We start from the raw sequence: 20,396 nt of genomic DNA, 5'->3' as shown, positions 1-20,396 counted from the left end.
AGGGTTTCAGGAGGTTCACGTGGTAGATTTGTTTACTCTTCCTGGACCCTGGTTGAGAGATCTCATAGTTCACCTCCCCGGTGCAGCGGAGCACTTGGAAAGGACCCTGCCACTTCGCAAGGAGTTTACTCTCTGATGTCGGTAGTAGTAGCATCACTTGGTCCCCAGGTTGGAAGACCCTCAAGCGAGCATTTTGGTTGTACTGCCTCTCTTGACGTTCTTGAGCAGATTTGAGGTTTTCCTTCGCAAACCGACCTATCATGTCTAGGCGGTTTCTAAGGTCTATGACATACTGAAGGGTATTCTTGGAGGGGGAGGCCTCCCAGGATTCCTTCAGTAGGTCGATAATACCCCGAGGTTGGCGTCCATATAGGAGCTCAAACGGGGAGAAGCCTGTGGATGATTGGGGAACTTCTCGTACCGCAAACAACAGGAAAGGGAGAAGTTCATCCCAAGCTCGCTTTTCAGTGTCCACAAACTTCCTAAGCATAGTTTTTAAAGTACGGTTAAACCTCTCTACCAATCCATCAGTCTGAGGATGGTAGACCGAGGTCCGGATGGATTTTACCTCCAATAACTTCAGGACATCCTGCATTAACTTTGCCATGAAATTTGTTCCCTGGTCAGTTAACATTACTTGGGGAAGTCCTACCCTAGAAACAGTTCTAACAGCCTGTGAGCAACCTGTTTAGCAGTGGCTGATCTCAGAGGGAAGGCCTCAGGATACCTGGTGGCATAATCAACAACAACGAGTATAAATTTATGTCCCTTTGCAGAGGGTTCTAAAGGTCCGACCAGATCTACCCCAATTCTCTCGAATGGGACGGCTACCAAGGGCAGAGGAACCAAAGGAGCCGGCTTCTGTCCTTTTTGGCTAGTTAACTGGCATTCAGGATAAGTCTCACATAGTTTCATGATGTCACCATGTATGCCTGGCCAGTAACACCGGGACGAGATGCGGTCCGTGGTCTTATCTCTGCCCAAATGACCACCCCATGGGAGAGTATGGGCTAGGGTAAACACTGTTTTAATCAACCCTTTAGGGACTAGCATCTGTCGAATGACCTCCCCTGTTTGTGTAACCTTATTCACACGATATAGTATGTCATTCAACAGTTCAAAATGTGGAAACACTTTTACACCTTATTCATCCATTATCTTGTTGTTGACCTGTACCACCTTCTCATATTGTCTAGCCAGAGCTGGGTCCTCCCTCTGCCTCTGACGGAAGTCAGGAAGATCCAGGTCTGGCAACACTCCCGTATCTATCTGTTCCCCACCCTGGTCATCCCCGGCCATGACCTGCAGTCCTTTGGGCTGACTAATGTTACCAAAAGTCCCAACCTTTCTTAACCAGTCCTCTTTTTCCGCACGTCTCTGTTAACGTGTCTTTGGGACATGGTGTCTACAGGGGAAAATCTCTGGGGGAAAAGGAACAAGTCTCCGGGCTTCTCCGGTACCAGAGAAGTAGGCTCCATAGGAGTAGGGGCCAACAATGTTTCGAGGTAGGGCCAGTCTCGGCCAAGTAGAACAGGAGCAGGTAGCCAGGGAGCAACTCCCACTAGTAGGCTAGACTCTTGATCCTGGATACGCAGTGTAACGTTCGCCGTCGGGTATCTCTTTGTATCCCCATGGATACACTCGATATTCCAAGGAGAGTCATAAGATAGTCTATTGCTTGGAATTAGGCCCTCTAGGATCAGGGTTTTTCCAGAGCCCGAGTCCAGCATGGCGTTTACTTTTTTCCCCTCCAGAGATGCTGGGACTAACCACGTATTGTGGTCCCCTCGGAGACAAGCTGTGGCAGTGGTTCTGCCATATGAACAGTCCATTTCCTCATCTCCTGAGTCCACAAACTCGGTCGTCCGCGGAAGCTCTCGACGGCGCTCGGTGTTTGGACCTCTCCGCTGTTGGATGGGGTCCTCCCTTCTGGTTGGTGGGGTTATCCTTTCCACCGGGTGGGTGACAGGAGTCCAGGTTCTCGGGGAATACTGTGGGTGGCGGCCTCCCTTGAGTGATCCAGTGGCCTCGGACCCAGGATGGGCGTCTCTGCGGGAGTTTGTACCAGGAACCCTCCGAGATGGGAAAGTGTCTTCCGATCGGGTTGACTGGATCTCCCGAGATGGCAGGTTGTAGACCCCTCGATTGTCTGCTCTCCTGCCTCTAGTATCACCGGAAGCAACTGGTGTTTGCACCGGCCGTTCCCAGCTATCCTGTTGGGTGTCGTCGCCCAGGAAGTTTTCCACCAAGCGGACCGCTGAATCCAGGGAAAATGCAGCGTGTCTTTTTACCCAGGAGCGGGAGGAGGGGGGCAGTATCTGTATGAACTGCTCGAGCACAAACTGTTCAAGGATCTCTGCCTTGTCATGTTTTTCCGGTTGTATCCACCTGGCACATAAGTCTACTAAGCGGTGGGCTACGACCCGTGGTCTGTCTCGGTTTATATATTTGACTGTCCGGAACCGCTGTCGGTAAGTCTCTGGCATGAGGCCTAGGCAATCCAGAATAGCAGCCTTTAGTTTCTGATACTCCATGGCCTCGTCTGCTGGAAGAGCCTGGTAGGCTGCCTGAGCTTCCCCTATGAGGAGTGGAGCCAGAGTCGTTACCCAGCGATCAACTGTCCAGCCGTGGGCCGTGGCTACCCTTTCAAAAGTGAGGAGAAATGCCTCTGGGTCTTCGTTTGGCTTCATTTAAGGCAGCACCACCAGTGGGTTATTTGGAATTCCTGGTCTGCCTGGGGTTGGGCCTTTGACAAGCAGTTGGAGTAGCTTTTCCTCTCGCCGGGCCTGTTGCTCATCTTGCTGGGCTTGTCGCTCTGCTTGCTTCTCTGCTAGCTGGAGCTGTTGCTCAAAGAACTGAGAAAAAAAATTCTCAATTTTTTTTTTGTGTGGCCCTTCAGATACAGGGGCCGTCCGACATCCCACTTCTGACACCACCTGTGGCAGGACGGCCTGTAGCCGAGATCAGGGAACAGTCCACACGTATTGTTTCAGGATAAATAAAAATGTTCAGTGGCTTTATTTCTCCACAGTAACATAACATGCGGGTGCACTGTCCCTTTAACAAAATAAATCCTGCTCCACTTTGGGAGAAAAACTGACTAATAACACAGCAGACCTATCTAGCAGGCTGGCTGGCTAATCCAGAACCAAACCATAAGGGTACTTTAAGCAGTCAGTAAACAAATGAATAATCCTTACTTTAGTTGAAGTAGTCTTTGGTGAAATCCCTCTGGCTAAGGGCTAACGCAGCAGTGTGCTTCTCTCTCTCTCTCTCTCTCTCTGGCAGCTACTGCCAGTCACATGATCCTTATCTACCTTGCTGGCTCTCAGGTGTCAGCTAAAGAGTTCTGATTTCCTAACTTCCACCTGAATTAACCCTTATGAGTGCTGGATGAAGCACTCAGACATAGGTCTCCCAGGCGTAACTGATAGGAGTCAACTTCACTCTGTCAACAAAGAACTATACTTTGGAATGGTGTTAACATTTTGACAAATGTTAGATGTACGTCAAATCAACACACATCTTTCACTTATACATACACATGTGACAATGTAGTAATCAACATGAAGATGAAGTGAGAGAATAAATAATCACATAAATTGCAATGTTAATGATGTTTACTACATTTGGGTCATTTCATACAAACATGCATTGAGTGTTAACATCGCTCATGTACATGAATGGATGTTATTACGTTGTCAAAATTACATGTTATGTAATGTACGTAATGATTTGAAAACACACTGCACAATAACCACCAAGTGTAGATAAACGCACAGACACAATACAGAAACGACATTTTTCAATTGTCACATCTTTTTCATTACGTTCTCTTTATACATCCTGTAACTATACCTGTATCGAGGTTTGCACATCTTATGACAGATGTGAATTCAAATACATACCATGAGCAGTCCTTGGAGTGATATACCTTGAAAAAGAAAGCATGAATGAATATAAATCATTGTCATGACATGTTCATTAAGGTAAGCAAAACACAAAAGTGACACTTTTTTAGTGGTAAGAAGTATAATACAACCTGTTGATGAATGACATACCGGTGCCACATGCAATTGTCCACACAGCAGAGAACAGAAAGGTGGGAGAACCATATTCATCTGTTTCCTAAGCGAATGATATTTGGACACATGTATTTATCATTACAATGAATTAATACATCTATGTAGTACTATGAACATATATGTATTTGCTTACATGAAAAATATGTGTTTATGACATTCCGACGTGTCTCCACACCACAGGTTGTTTGCTCAGTGTCAGCTGGTAAATTTACGGGATGCTCCTCCTCCAAGCCCTGACGTATGTCTGTTTCTAAATTATTGCGGGGTGCCAGATTGTGCAAAATGCAACATGCAATTATAATATCTGACACTTTAGCAGGCTTATATTGAAGTGCCCCACCAGTTCTATCTAAACACCTGAATCGTGTTTTCAGAAGCCCAAATGTCCTCTCTATGACAGATCGTGTAGATATATGTGCCACATTATACCTCTCCTCTGCTTCACATTGAGGGTTTGCCACCCGGGTCAACAGCCACGGCCTAATTCCGTATCCTGAGTCACCTATAATCCATCGTGCACAAATATGATACAATTTGTGTTAACATTATTACATTCATCAGTTTATAGAAAAACAAGAGTTGTTTGTTAACACATCATAATATGTACTCACCCACCAGCCAACCAGGTCCAAAATAGCCTTCTTCTAAATAATGGAAGACTAATGAGTTTCTCAGGATAGAGGAATCGTGACTGGAACCAGGGAATTTGGCTACCACATACATAATCTTCATCGTGGCATCGCATACCACCTGTACATTCAGGGAATGGTAGTGCTTACGATTGTGATAAGCATGCTCACTCTGACTAGGCGGGATCAAAGCAACATGGGTGCAATCTATTGCACCCATCACACATGGTATCCCAGCTATGGTATAAAAGCCATTCCTCACTTCCAGCCACTCTGTGTGCTCTGTATGAAAATGAATATAATTCCTAGCGCGTCTATTCAGTGCACATAGAAACTGGGTAAAGGCCCGCAAGAATGTAGATTGCGAGACCCCACCCACTATGCCCACAGTTGTCTGGAATGATGCGGAAGCAAGATAATGTAATGAGCACAGCATTTTAACAAGCCCAGGGACTGCACGAACTCTGGCTGTCACAAAATCTAAATCTCCCCGTATCTCTTCATAAAGAGCTAAGATTGCTGCTGAACTCAAACGATACCGACTTATAATCTCCTCCTCACTCATTCCATCTAACATGGTTCTCTCCCTGTACAAACGAGGATGAGGCACAACTTCTCTCCTCTCTCTTCTCCTCTCATCTCCTTGCCCTCTCGCTCGCACTCTCCCTCTCCTGTCCGCATCCCTGTCCCTGTCTCTGTCCCTGTCCCTTCCTTGGCCTGTGACATCCTGTCCCTCAGCTAGCCTCTCCTCCAGTAGAATCTTCCTCCGTCTCATGAATATTCGTATCATTTTCAGGTCTGTAGCTGTCAATGCGTAGGTAATTGGCCTCCTTTAAATACCTATGTGATGATGTCAGGTGACTTGATGAAGTGCAAGGTGTTACATTAACATATCCAAGTAGTTAACTCCAAACGTGTATCCAGTACGAATTAAAAGGATTATTTTTGTGTGTTCACCAGGCAATCATGATATTTGACAATGATGTAACGTTAAGCTTTGTACAACAATTTATTCGCAAGTATTTATGGAATGTGTAATGCATGTACCACTTCTGAACGCAACACTCAGTCATCTCATTAGGATACAACCATGACATTGACGTTGAAAAACTACGTTGCAACATGTCTAATTTCGCATGTTATTGTCACATGTTCACATGAACTAATTGTAATGTGCATATGCATAATTTAATGCCATCAGGATACTTGCTATTGATTATGTTTCAATCGTGTAAAAATGAGTAACTATTATAGATCTGTGTATAACTTAGCATGAAGTGATTCTAATGCATCGTGTACTATGTAAACATGCAATGTTATTGAGTGTCCAATTGCAGACGTCATCAAAAGAGGGAGGTCACAAAGTACATGTAAACATGAAAACAAACAGCTACATTTACATTTGATCATGCGTTACACATTCAAAGCATTCTCTAATGTATACCAACATTACTATACGCTGGATCTGTTAGATGTGTGAAATCTGTTACATCATATAATAATTTAAAGCACAGTTAAGTAACGTTTCATATTATGTGACCTCTTCCTTTAAGAGTTTACTATAGGAGTTTACCTTGACACATCATAATATTAAGACTAATGTGACACGCAAATCATCATAACATAGAAAAGTACAATGTTCTGCCAATAATAAACGTAAGCGGTGACACGATGAAGTGAATCACATCGACACTGTAATGCCAAGCACATTTTTATTATGAGCAATGCAATAGAACGTAAACACTCCTATAAAGTTATAAGTCCCCGCTCCATTGACTCCATTGATGTAGAGATGAGCTATTTTTTCTAAGTGCCGTCCCAGCAACCTTGCCGATCCTTCTCCCCTCCAACTTGCCAACTTTAGTTGGCGGGACAAATAGCCGAAGAAATCTCCATTTTTGAGTGCCGATCAGCACCGATAAGATGATCTGGGCTACTAGAATACAGCCGATTTCAAAAAGTGCCGAAAAGTGCCGATAAGTGGGTTATCGGCAGCCGCATGCCTACAAATTTTTGTCGGGATAACAAAAAGCCGATTTTGACCACTTATCGGCGCTTACTGAATCTCAAATGCAATTTTGGCGGGAAAATGCTGATAAAAGTCTTATCGGCGCTTACTGCATGAGGCCCTTAGCAAGGTAATCAGCTTCATCTGAGACTTTCAGTCACTCTTAACCTTCACAGTGCCCTAGTGAAGCACCTGGTACATCATGGGCCCCTGAGCGAACCAAGTACATCAGAGACAAGTGCTAGTTTTCTAGGGGGTGATTGGGTTTACCAGCCAGATGGATGTGGGAGTGGGACCACTTCTGTTTCCAGTATCCGGGCACCAGTTGTGGTCATGTTGCTGCCCCTGGACATGTGGCGGAGGACCCGTGGTTTTCTGTGACCCTGCGAAGGTCGAAGTCACTGTTTGACTTCTGCGTATCTTGTGAGAAATAAAATGCTTTGCTTTTCTATGGAAAATGGGGATTCAAGTCATGCCAGCAACTTATTGTTATGTTTTGTCTAATGCTTACTTTGCAAACAAAGAAGAAAACAAAATGATTTACCGGCGGCTTTAGGAACTTTAATACAGTCTTGTCGCCAAAAGATAATACATAAACGTAGAACTATATATGTGTTTTTTACCATGGAAATAGTTAAAAAAAAAAGAAGATATTAAAAAATACTTGACATCATTTTTTTAAGTGTCTTTCACATTTACTGTATGTGTGTGTATATATATATATATATATATATATATATATATATATATATATATTTCAATTTAAACATTTATAATATGTTACATGTAATATACAGTATTAAACATGCCACGATCCCCAACTTACTTTGCTCTTAACAGAGATTTCCCCTTTTTTTTCCCCCCAAACGTTTTTATTAGGCATAGTTAGGTTTACACACATTGCATTACAAATATAGCCTAATACAATAACATTTTTCCTGGATTAAGTAGTGGGGGGTCGGGGTATGACCCCAAGACCACGTCATGGTCCAGAGGCCTGGATGGGAGGAAAAAGAGTGAGAAAAGAGAAAGGTGTAGGGGGAGTGGAGTGTCCCCCCTACTCTTGACTGCCGGGACGCCGTCATCTACGCTCATATTACCGAGCAGGGTATATTTTGGTTTGGGTTAGTGGGTCAGCCAAGGCTCCCATATTTTATAGAAACTTTCTGTTGAGTGTTTAAGGAAGGCCGTAAGCTTTTCCATTGTCATGACCTCATTTAGTCTTTTCTTTAGATTTTGTTTTTTTGGGGGCGATACCTTCTTCCATGAGGACACAACTGAACATCTCGCTGCTGTGAGAATGAAGGAGATTAATTTCCATATTGGGCGATCAATTTCCTCTATTGTTCTGGCCAATAGGTAGGTCAGTAGATGAATGGGAATTGTGAGGTCTGTGACCTATTTTATTAACGCTTGTATTGTGAGCCAACATTTCTGAATCTCTGGACACAGCCTCTCCAGCATAAGTCAGAGGCCAGAGGGTAGATTTGTTTTAGTTTCACGGGGGTAAAATACCAGTGATATATTATTTTATATATTTTTTCCTTCACTGTGGTACATATGGAAGTTCCTGAGGCCGAGTCCAATATTTCTTCCCTGTCCTCTCTGTCAATAACCATGTTCAATTCTGCTGCCCATTTGAGCATATAATCATGTGCGGGGATTCTCCATTCCAGCATATATTTTTGTTATTAGACCTTTTTGATGTGCACCTACTTGGCACAACTTCTCAAACTTTGTGAGAGGGGGGAATTTCAACGTTGTGGACATTTTTTGTAAAAATGCCGAATTTGGAGAAATTTGAATGTACACTGGCGACACACTTTATTCAAGCTCGGCTAGTCCCACGAATTCGGGTATACCCGGGTGTATTGAGGTTTGTGACTGTTTTCTGCCCGAGTGCATTGAGGTATTTTCCAGGCAGGGATTGAAGCATTTAATTCCCGCTGGCTGCAATACTGCACAGTATATATATATATATACTGCATTACAATTCATGAATTTATGCCATCTGGTAGACACGCGAAGCATTGCAGCCTATTAAATCCTAATCATTATCATTTAACAGATCAGCCGCCCGTCAGCCAGGCATGAACCCAGGCTGGGAAGGCAAACGCAACGGGGCTTGTCAGAGGTGAGGAGCGGCGCATTCCAGGTATCTGCCAGGTACATACTGGGTATTTGCTCGAATAAAGTGTGTCGTGCAGTACTGTATCTAGCTCTGGTGCTTCGAATTTGGTGCGTAAATTTTGAAAGCTCAGTAACTTTTCATCCCTCAACAGGTCCGCGACAGCTCTGATCCCCTTTGATTTAAATTGGTCGAATTGCTTAGTTTCGCATTCTGGGGGGAATTTGGGGTTGTTAAAAATTAGAGATTTCCCCTTTAAATTGATGTGAGTGAAAAAGTTAAAAAGTTTTGGAGAGGACCCAGTGCATTTTTTTTTGTCACCAAATTATCTTTAAACCCCCACAAAATAAAAACAGCTAGTTGGTATTATAATATCTTCTCCCTCTCCTGCTCATAAATGTAACTAAACTTAAAAAAATGAAAAATTATTATAAAATGGTAAATTGCTATCATTTTCTTATTTTGTGTGTGTCTCTGTGTCTCTGTGTCTCTGTGTCTCTGTCTCTCTGGGGCCGATACACTAAGCTCCGATAAGTGGCTTTAAGAGTGCAAAGTACCCTTTAAGCCCAATATGGCTGCAGTGCGATTCACTAAGCAGTGATAACTGCGCTTTATCGCTCTTAAAAGGGCTTTTTTCAGCCCTCGGCGCAAAATGCGCACGATCAGGCTATTGCGCTGCTTTTTGCCAGTACACGAGATTCACTAAGCAGTGCTAAGTGAATCGGCCTTAAAAAACGCGCCTCACAAACGTGCCAGCTAAAGGCAGGCGCAAAAGGAGATGGACTTAGAAAAAATTTCTTTGTTTACCTTTTTGCAGGCACATCATCCATACAACAGGCCTGCGGGTGTCCCCGGCTAACCCCGCGGGGGTCCCCGGGTGATTCCCGTGGGACTACGGTGGTCCCCGGGGGGCCGGGGGGGGGGGCCCCGCGAGCATCCGGGTGTTCCTGTGGGCGTCCATGGGCCAGCGGTACCAATGGTGTGCCCCCAAAAACTAAACAATACACTACAGTAATGGGCAAAATTACTATTATCCACATATGGATAATAATGCATTTGCCCTTTAAATATACATTAATCACAATAAATAAAATAAATACATTTTTTACTCACCCTTGTCCGGCACCCACGATGAAGGCCATCCTCATCTTCATCACCGTCCATACACTCGGGTGCTGAAAAATATACACAAGAATAAAAAGAGCCAATCTAATGTCCCCTAACCCTTTAATCACCTTAGCGGTTATTAACCGCGTTATTAACCCACCCTCACCCACTACACACCTGAGAAACCTAGCCAGGCTCAGGGACAATAACCCCTACCCCCACCCCCACTACCCACAATCAAAACCATACACAGCCCCACAATAAACATTACTGTATTTAATAAAAAATACATAACCCACCCCATGTGCCTCCCCATACAACACGATTTATTCTTTGACATACAGGGTTAATACCCCAGGCCCACGGGAGTTCCCGGTCCCTGATGGGTGTCCGTAGACCTCACAGTAGCCCAGTACAAGGTTTCAAACAGGGCCTGGAGGCCTACGGGTGGTCCCTGCCAGGTGCCATGGTCCACCAGGTGGTCTCCGCGGGTCACCGTAGGCCATAATGGGGTCTCTATGGTTAGGCCTGCGGGTGTCTGGGGGGCCCAAGGTCAGACCCACAGGTGTCTGAGGGGCCTCGGGTGGTTCCCACAGGGGTCTGGGGGCCCTCGGGTGGTCCCTATGGGTCTGCTGTGCCCCCATGTGGGGCCACCGGTTTTTCCCCGCAGGTATCCCCTGTGGACACCTCCAGCCTGGTACCCGTGGAAAGTCCGAGGAGACCTCAGGTGGTCTCCAGAGGTCCCCGCAGACCTAAGGAACGAACCCTGTATGTCAAAAAAATAAACCTGACCTATACATTTAAATACATAAATAACCACCCCCCCCCACACACACACACACACATACAGTACAGTAATGGGCAAAATAAGTATTATCCAGATATGGATAATAGATTATTTGTCCATAATTAAACACATTAACTAGCCTAATAAAATAAATATCAATCACCTCCATCAGCAAGTGCCCTCTGTCCTCCATAGCCAAAAAAAACCATTGCAAATACATTGGGATATCACTTAACCCCTTCATCACCTTATTGGTTCATAACCACAAAGGTAATTAAGGGGTTAAGCCACCCTGACCCGATACCAACCCTTCACCCGTTTATTTGTACAGTTGCTTCATCATGTATGTGTATATATATCCTTAACCATTTCCCATTTCTTTGTATATTGGTTAATCATATATATATATATATATATATATATATATATATATATATATATATGCATGATTAACCAATATACAAAGAAATGGTTAAGGATATACATGCCGAAATACAAATATCTCCAAATATCAAACAGCACCAAGCCAAATCAATATATAAGAAATGCAAATAAAAACAATCAATTTGACAATGTGTACATGATACAATTAATCTGGGCATCATGTATACTTTGCCAAGCAATGGTCAAAGTCAAATAAACTATTCCAAACAAGATACTGTACAAACCAATAATTAAATACAAACACAGCAAGTCAACAGAATTAAATTACCATCAATGATTTTAATCCAATCACAAGTCAATTACAATCAAAATCAATTACATAGTTCAAATCCTAAAAAAAACCATTCTGAAAAATAATATATGTCAAAGTAACCACCATGTGACTAATTCTAACTTCCAAAAATAAGCCAATTAAATAAGCCCACATCGCGTCTTGGACGCTATAAAGATGGCGCCGACACTGGCCTCTGATGCCCCATACTGGGGCCTGTAACTCGGGAAGCAGGGGGTCCCTGAGCCATTAATCAATGCGGTTCAGCTCAGGAGACCCCCTGCTCCCGCACACTATTATTAAAATGTACATTAATGCAGCTTCATTACCATAGCGGCTATCCGCTACGGGTATGAATTATTATTTATTGGTATTGGTGTTTTAATACTAGTGTAGATGTGCAGCGGGTCTCCTGAGCTGAACCGCATTGGTTTAACGTCCGGGGACTCCCTACTTCAGGTGATACAGGCCCCGTTATGGGTTGCCGGTATCCCCTGCACTTTTAAAGCTCCCGCGTCATGTGACCGGGACATTTAAATTCTGCAAGAGATATCGGCACCCCATAACGGGGCCTGTATCTCCTGAAGTAGGGGGTCCCCGAGGCTGAAAACCAATGCGGTTCAGCTCAGGAGATCCCCTGCACATGTACACTAGTATTAAAAATCATATTTGTACAGCACAATCGCCTGTAAGAGCCGGGCATTGAGACGCCGCATCTCCATGCAGTTCTTACAGGCTGCTTTGTTTATATCAGTTATCGTGCTATCTAACTTTAAGCACGATAACAGGGGGGAAAGAAGGTGCTCGCGCGATATGGCCCTTTTTGGCAAGGCAGGCCGAAAACATGCCGAGCAGCCTTGGTGAATAGCGCTTTTGGCTTCACCCTTTTGCGCCTGAGCGATATTACCCATTTCAGCGCAAATTAACGGAGCTTAGTGAATCGGCCCCTCTGTCTCTCTCTGTCTCTCTGTCTGTCTGTCTCTCTCTCTCCTCCCACTGTATAGTTTTTCTTTGCAGTGAATGGGTTAATACACGGATTTCTGCATCAAGCCGGGGAATACAAATCAGGAACTTGTACAGTATGAGAAGAGATTCATTATCCGTGTCGTGTGTAAGAGCATGAGCTGTCGCAGGCGATAATTGCTTATTACCCATTAGAGAATGACCTGAGTATCTCTTGTTCTTCACGGGAACTTTTTTTTCAATGAGCAGCTCTCAGCTACAATGTTGGATGAGAAAACAGATATATTTAACACGTTGAGAATTTCTGGTAATCCGGTACTGTACCCCTGCTTTCCTGACTATACAGCGTCTGTAGCGGGGAGCTGTGCAAGGCGATTGCCTTAGTCACATTTTTACATGATTTATTTACCTTTGATAAACATGATAAGGGCACTTACATGTCATTACCCAGAATCCTAGTCTGCATGATACTATATGTGACAAAGGGGGTGGCAGGGGGAGGGGAGTTTGTGGACCTGTAGAACAGTGTTGCCCAAACTTACCCACATGCGCCCCTGTCTCCTCTCCAGCATGCGTCCCCCCTCCCTGCACAGCTCCGGCGTCAAATGACGCAACGGGGTCATGTGACGTCACGTTGCATGGCATGGTAACGACACATTGCATGGCAAGGTGAGGTCACATGACCCTGCTGTGTCATTTGACGCCGGTTGCTATGGAGACGCGTCGCTGGAACTCCAGGTAAGTGAAAGTTACAGATGCCATGAGCTTCTGTAACAGCCGCGTCCCCGTTCCCCCCGAAAATCTTGCGCCCCCCACTTTGCGCACCCCTGCTGTAGAAGACTTGCGGATATGCTCATGGATGCTTAATAAGTCCATAACTTAATTTGTGTGTCTGGTTTGAACGATGACCAGCTTCACAATGCAGAATCTGTGACCAAGCCGTCAACATTTATTTATAACACCATTTATATAGCGACCTTCTCCAGAGCGCTGTGCATTAGTTAGTAAAACAATGGTGGGGTTACATACTGTATGGGACATTTAATGTGATCGGCATAGAGTCATTGTTAAGATGTCTTTGTGGTGGGCAGGGACGTGGGTTAGGTGCATTGAGAGCTTGGTTGATAAGCAGGGTTGGGAACATTATGATCGGGTTATGGGGTTAGATGCATTGAGAGTTTGGTTGGTTGGTTGGTGGGCGAGGGTAGGAACATTATGATTGGTTTATGGGTTAGGTGAAATCTGAGCTTGCTTGGTTGGTGGGCAGGGGTTGTGGTCAGGGGTTGTGGTCAGGTCTGTGGATTTAGTCTTGACGATCCTTTAGGGAGGGGGCAGATTGGATGTGATGAGGGAGCTTGTTCCAATGGAGGAGGGGCCAGGAAGACAAATGATCGGAATCGATAGGAGGTACGAGGGGCTGCGGGGGGAGTGAGGGTTGTGGCAGTCAGGAATGCAACGGGATGAAGCAGCTGACTGTGTCTGCACTTTCTTATCCAAGACTTAGGAGAAGCCAGCACCCTGAACGAGGCCTTACTGTAACTGTACGATGTGTAATGCAGCAGCAAAAAGCTCCAAGTCCAAGTAATAAAGCAGGTAGGGAGCTGGAAGTGACATACTCAGTTTGCTTGTTTGTGTCACTACCTAGAATCCTTTTCTGCAGGTTACCCACTATATGACACGCAATGGTCAAAATGAAGCTGGCATGGAAATATGCGGAGGGGACGCAAATACACACATGGGTATTTTATCTTCGCTACCAATTCCTAAACCTTTTCACTTTTTGAAAAACCTAAGAAGTCAATAGGCACACTACTGAGAACATATCACTGGCGCATTGAGTTCAGAAACGGCCAGATCGGCAGCTTTGATGTGCAAAGAATAAGCTCCCTAGTCTTCTGATGTTCAAATATATATATCCTCGGGGGTGCTGCCAGGACCGAAACGTTGGGTTTATAGTGTGCTGTTTTGTCACTGCTAATACATGTCTTTTTGCTATATCTGAGTGTTGCTGCTTTTGTGCCTTCTCTTATGGGAAGACAGGGTTTCTATATTGATTTCTATGGAGCATGCACCTTGACTTTACATTTGTTGCTTGGGGTGCTAGCTGCTGCTTTTTGTTATATATATATATATATATATATATATATATATATATATATATATATACAGGTATGACAGTATACAGTACAAATAAGTGCAGTATATAGACAGGTATGTGCAGATAGAAAAAAGCAGGCACCAGCAACACAGGATCAACAAAAAATTGAGGAATTCAAATAAGAGCTAGTTCCCATGAAGAAGTAATTTAATGGATTCTACAAGAAAAAATACAACAGCATTATGGGGTACAGATCCCCCCCACCAACGCGTTTCGAGCGCAAGCTCTTTTTCAAGGTGATTTTTTGATATAGGCTTTTGTTTAGAGCACCCCACATTTTGCTTTTTTAGTGTATATACAGGTATGACAGTATATACAGTATAAACAAGTGCAGTATATATACAGGTGTGCCGGACCGCAGCACAGCCACATGTGAACACGGTGAGACAGTTATCGTATGATTAACTCTGTGGGGGTCCCTGTTTCTGAATGGGACCCCGTGCAGCGTTAATCCTCCTGGACCATCAAGAAATCGATACTAACCTTTCAGAAAAGCTGAGCGGCTGTTCCCGTCCCCAGCTGCTCTGAAGGTAAGAAGCCGTCTCCGGTCTGTCCAACCTCTGGATGATGTACAGTAGATACCCGAATATGGGGCTCTACATCATGAGTGGGATCCACATGACCATACTGTAATTGGTCATCTACATCATCAAGGGGGCTGGACCCACTTGATGATGTAGATGACCAAATTTCGACATATAACCTCCCCCTCATGATGTAGAGACCCATATAAGGGCAACTACATCATCCAGGAGGTTGGGACAGACCTGAGACTATTTCAGAGCAGCTGGGCACGGGAACAGCTGTGCAGCTTCTCTGAAAGGTTGGTATCGATTTCTTGATGGCCAATCAAGTGAAGGATTAACACTCTGAGGTCCCATTCAGAAGCAGAGACCACACATTGTTCATCCTTAATGGCCCGCAAAACCCGAACTGTTTTTGGTGCCGCGGATGGACCACGGATTTCTGCATGTCGGTCTGCGGCACTGGAAACAGGAAGTCTCCCTACATCTGTACCCACAATACAGCCGTTCCATTAACATAGTTCCTCCCACAACAGGAAGCTTTAATCATAATGCCAAAAGGCAAGTTAAAAATTGAAGTAACTATAAAACAGAGCAGTAAAGTAAACTGACTGGTGAAAGGTGCTGTAAACACAGAAGTGACTTAGTATTTGTAAATAAAGCTATTGTTAAATAAAAAAGGTGTATAAAATAAAAACCTAATAAGAAAAATTAACTTTAAATATACAGTAGTATCATACTGGCCAGTATAACAAAATGTATCACGGAGATTTGGGAAGGGAATGAGGTAGGACTTAAAGTCATAGGAATGAGGGAACTTTGTTTTAGAGACACAGTGAAGCAGAACATGGTACAGTACTTTTTATAGGCAAGAGGATGGAGTTGGCTAGTTGACATATCATTGGATTCTAGTAGAGGGACTGCACTGGTTTATGATTAGCACACATGAACACAACATTACAGTTCCTACTTCTGATGATCCAAGGAATTGGGGAAATCAACAGGATGTTTGGTTATATAGGGAAAGGCTGGTTAACTACACGTTATTGGGAAGATGCACAGCCGCTAACAGCTTTCCCGAGGTTCAGGACTTGACCTAAAGCTCATGACCTGAAGTCTTCACCTGGTCACTCGGTAGTTGAGAGGGGAAGGGCAGCAACCGACTTTATAGTCAGAAGGAAAATGGGCATTATTATTCCTTCCGGAATCCTGTCTACCCAAATGATTCCATTTGCACAATACCATGTTTTAAAGCTCTGTGCAGTGGGAATATCCATTAAAAGAAGACAACAGAATTATTGCTATTCATTTCTTCCTGCAAGAGAACATTTGCATGAAAGAAAGGCTTTTTATAGCAGACGTGAAGAACGTACATCTCTGCTAATGAGTACGCAGATCACTTAAAATGAAGAATTATTTTATAATTGGGCAAACTCATTATTTTGGTTATTTCAATCCACCCTGTGTAACCTAGCAACAGTATTAAAAAGCACAATATTATTTGCAAAAAAAATATTTTATTGCGGTTCCAAAAAGACTTTTTGCTGACAGGGGTTTCCCTCTCACCTCCTCCCCTTATCGTTATTGTTTCTCTGATAAGGACAGGATGGGCTAAGGGTAAAGGAAACACTTGTGTCATGATAAGACCATATTCAGTGTTTACTAATCTGGCACACAACAGGTTAACCTGATTTACAAGTGGCAGCTAAAAAATACAAGTATTGTTTTTATTGGGGTCAGGACACCGGGCTGGTTTTCTGTGTTTGTCTAGAAGTGGGGTTATCTAAGAGCGAGCTGCTCTGAGATATTGTGGTGATTAAGCCATAACCCCAACACAACCGTTTATGGTAGGTTGACATTGTATACACAGAAATATCCATTCTGCCAGAACCCCACCATCAAAGGGATCGTGAAAGCCTCCCCAACCAGATGTGCAAAGGTGACAGGAAGTAAATTTCGCAATTTCCTTATAAGTTTACAAAATAGAAGATATTTAGGGGCCCATGCTGTTAGCTTTCAGAAAAAAAAATCGCCGGGCCATTTAATTCGCCTGTTTTTTGTGCGTTGCTATCATGGTATTCAGAAAGCCTCGGATTACCTGTGATAGCAAAATTCCCAAAACGGGCGATTAGCCGGCGATGTGAAGACCGCCTCTCTGAAAAGGCAATTTCTTTCAGCTGCATAGAGAGCTGCACAGAGAGAGCCGCCTCTTCCTGCACATATCTCGCCAGTGATCAACATTTTTTAATATAAAATGTAGATGAGCAGGGGGTCTCCGGAGCAGAACCACGTTCATTTGAGTTCTGTGAACCCCTGCTTCCCGAGATAAAGTCCCCGTTATAGGGTGCTGGTATCTCGTATGCATTTGTCACGTGGGACATTTAAATGCATAGGTGACACCGGCACCCCATAACGGGGCCTTTATCTCGGGATCTGCTACCCAAAATAAACATTAAAAACATAACAACACTAATACCCACCTCTTCTACCCCCACATGATTGATACCAGAGGACACAGGTGTCCGGGGGTGCTCAGTGGTGCCTGGGGGTGTCTGGGGGCCCTCAGGTGATCCTCACGAGTGTCTTGGGGGCCCTCGGGTGGTCCCCGTGGGTGTCCAGGGCTCCTCGGGTGGTCCCCTCGGGCCTGCGTTACCAATCCTCTGGCAAAAAGAAATGTGCAATACATTGAAATAAATATAGCCCCCCCACCAACACATACATTACAGTGATGGGCAAAATAACTTTGCCCATTATAAATTAAATGAGGGTGACCATTGACTGATATAGTGGCTTATCATGCCCATATTTATCCCAATCAATGGGTATAGGGTTTGTTATAGTGGTCCCGAGATGGGTGGTTAGGCTTCCCGGGTGGGTAGAGGGGGAGGGTGGGTTAACCCCTTAATTACTATAGCGGTTATTAACCACTAGGGTGATTATGGGGTTAGGGGTCATTAGATTGTATTTTTTTCATGTTTTCTGGCTGGCATCAGAGGACATGGCCCTGCAGTATGCTGACGAGGATGCCCTTCATGATGGCAGGAGTAAGTAGAAAGGTTTATTTATATCTGGATAATAATTATTTTGCCCATTACTGTACTTTATGTGTTGAGAGGGGTGGATTTATTTCAATGTATTGCACTTTTTTTGTTTGCCACAGGATTTGTACCGCAGTGACCACCCGAGGGCCTCCAGACACCTGCGGGGACCACCTGAGAACTCCTGGACACATGCGGGAACCACCCGAGGGCCCCCAGACACCTGCAGGGACCACCCGAGGGCCCCCAGACACCCATGGGGACTTCCTGCGGGCCCTAGACACCTGTGGGGACCACTCAAGGGCCCCCAGACACCCACGGGACCATTCAAGGGCCCCCAGATACCCACGGGGTCCACCTGAGGACCCCCGGACACCCGCGGGGACCACCTGAGGACCCCCGGACACCCGCAGGGACTGCGCGATTCCCCCAGACACCCAAGGATACCACCTGAGGACCCGCAGGGACCACCCGAAGGCCCCCCAGACACCCACCGGGACCAACTGAGGACAATCACGGTCTCTGGTATCAATCATGTGGGGATAGAGGAGGCGGGTATTAGTGTTTATTGTGGGACGCGGGGGTGGCTGAAGAGGGTATTTGGCCCTTTGTGAGTAGCGGGAGGGGTTAACCCCTTCATTGCCTTAGCAGTTAGCCGCTAAGGTAATGAAGTTGCCTGTAAATGCATTTTTATTGCATCAGATTGATGCCGGGGCCTCCTGTGCTGATATTAATGGGTATCAGCTCCGGAGACTCCCGGCATGAATCCAATGCAGGAAAAAAAGCATTTTGTTTTTCTAAGTCCTGTATCGCCGCTTCTCAGCAGCTTCTCACCAGCCTCACGCCAACTTTTCCTGGCATGAGGATTTTGGGAGAAAATCGTAATTCTAGAGCCACGAATGGCCTTGATAACTTAATCGCGGCTATTAGAATTGCACGAGTTTCAGAACCTGCCGATAAGTGGCTTATCGCCGCCGACCCAGCAATTTTTTTATGGCGGCTGACATTTTTGGCGATTCATGCCTTTATTGCCCACTTATCGAGGCTTACTGAATAGCAGTAAGCATTTTGGCCGATAAGTGCTCGATAACTGGCTTATCGACACTTATAGCATAGGCCTCTTAGACTCAGACTGATATGGCTCACAGGGGTACAGAATGTAAATGATTTATGTATTAAGTCAGGCATGTGGCATCATGCCACGCGTGATCAGGGATCTGTGAACATATCTCAATTATCGTTTTTCTCATACCAAAGTAGAAGTTACATTTGCAAGAATAGTGTACACATGTGTATTTTAATCATAGCAATGCAACAGTGAAGATTGCATTCTTTAAGTTATTATAGAAAGAAAGATATGGGGCATTTTTATGTTCCGGCATTTTTAATTAAAAAGAAAAAAAATTCTCCCCTGGCATTAAAAATGAAATACACGTCGTAGAATAGGGGTGGGCAACTCCAGTCCTCAAGAGCTACCAACATGTCAGGTTTTGAGGATATCCCTGCTTCAGTATAGGTGGCTCAATTAGTGGCTCAGTGGAAGACTGATCCCTCTGAGCTGAAGCAGGGATATCCTGAAAACCTGATCTGTTGGTGGCCCTTGAGGACTGGAGTTGCCCACCCCTGTCCTAGAAGGTGATCTTATTCTGTTCTCAATGCAAGTGGTTTTAGGATAAAATCCCATGTATTTGGGATATGAATTTAGAATTCAACAGAGAGGGTGTGTTTTTTGCCAATTGCACATGTGGATTCTCTGATTTCCCACTTCAAGCCTCTTTGAAGGAATTTGATATTGTTATGTGGTAATGTGATGAAACTGTCTGCATATATTGTACTTTTTTCTATAACTAAACACTGTTTTGTATAGTGAATCTAAAATTGAATAGGTACTAATTGAACTTTGCACGCTTTGAAGAGAGTAACTGAATTTCCGGACACATTTTGCTACAATACTGTAGGTCTCTGTGTGTTAATTACATCATTTTCTTGGAAAACAGAGACCAAAGACTCTGCAAGTACAGTACAACTTGATAATATCCTTGGTGGTGTCAGCGATTTAAGGTTATATTTGTGATGAAATGCGGGGGAGACATTACTCATTGCTGGGCCCTGCAGGGAGATTAATTAGTCCGCTAGATAGCTGTGTGTATTAACTCTTGTCACATACATAAGTCACGTGCAACACATCCCACTAGCTCAGTTGTTCCCAACTGTAGTCCTCACAGACCCTCAACAGGTCAGGTTTTGGGGATGT

The 20,396-nt window shown here is 44.4% G+C and overlaps 1 protein-coding gene across 4 annotated transcripts in view; it reads left to right on the top strand.

The window, feature by feature from the left end:
• The window catches only part of KCNT2 (potassium sodium-activated channel subfamily T member 2), a 391,255-nt gene that overhangs the window by 235,690 nt on the left and 135,169 nt on the right, over positions 1-20,396 (top strand). The gene's annotated exons all lie outside the window — the stretch shown is intronic.

This window comes from Ascaphus truei, chromosome 10, assembly GCF_040206685.1.
Source record: "Ascaphus truei isolate aAscTru1 chromosome 10, aAscTru1.hap1, whole genome shotgun sequence".
Taxonomy (NCBI): Eukaryota; Metazoa; Chordata; class Amphibia; order Anura; family Ascaphidae; genus Ascaphus; species Ascaphus truei.
The sequence above is the reverse complement of the archived record's forward strand: the minus strand, read 5'-3'. Positions and strand labels throughout refer to the sequence as shown.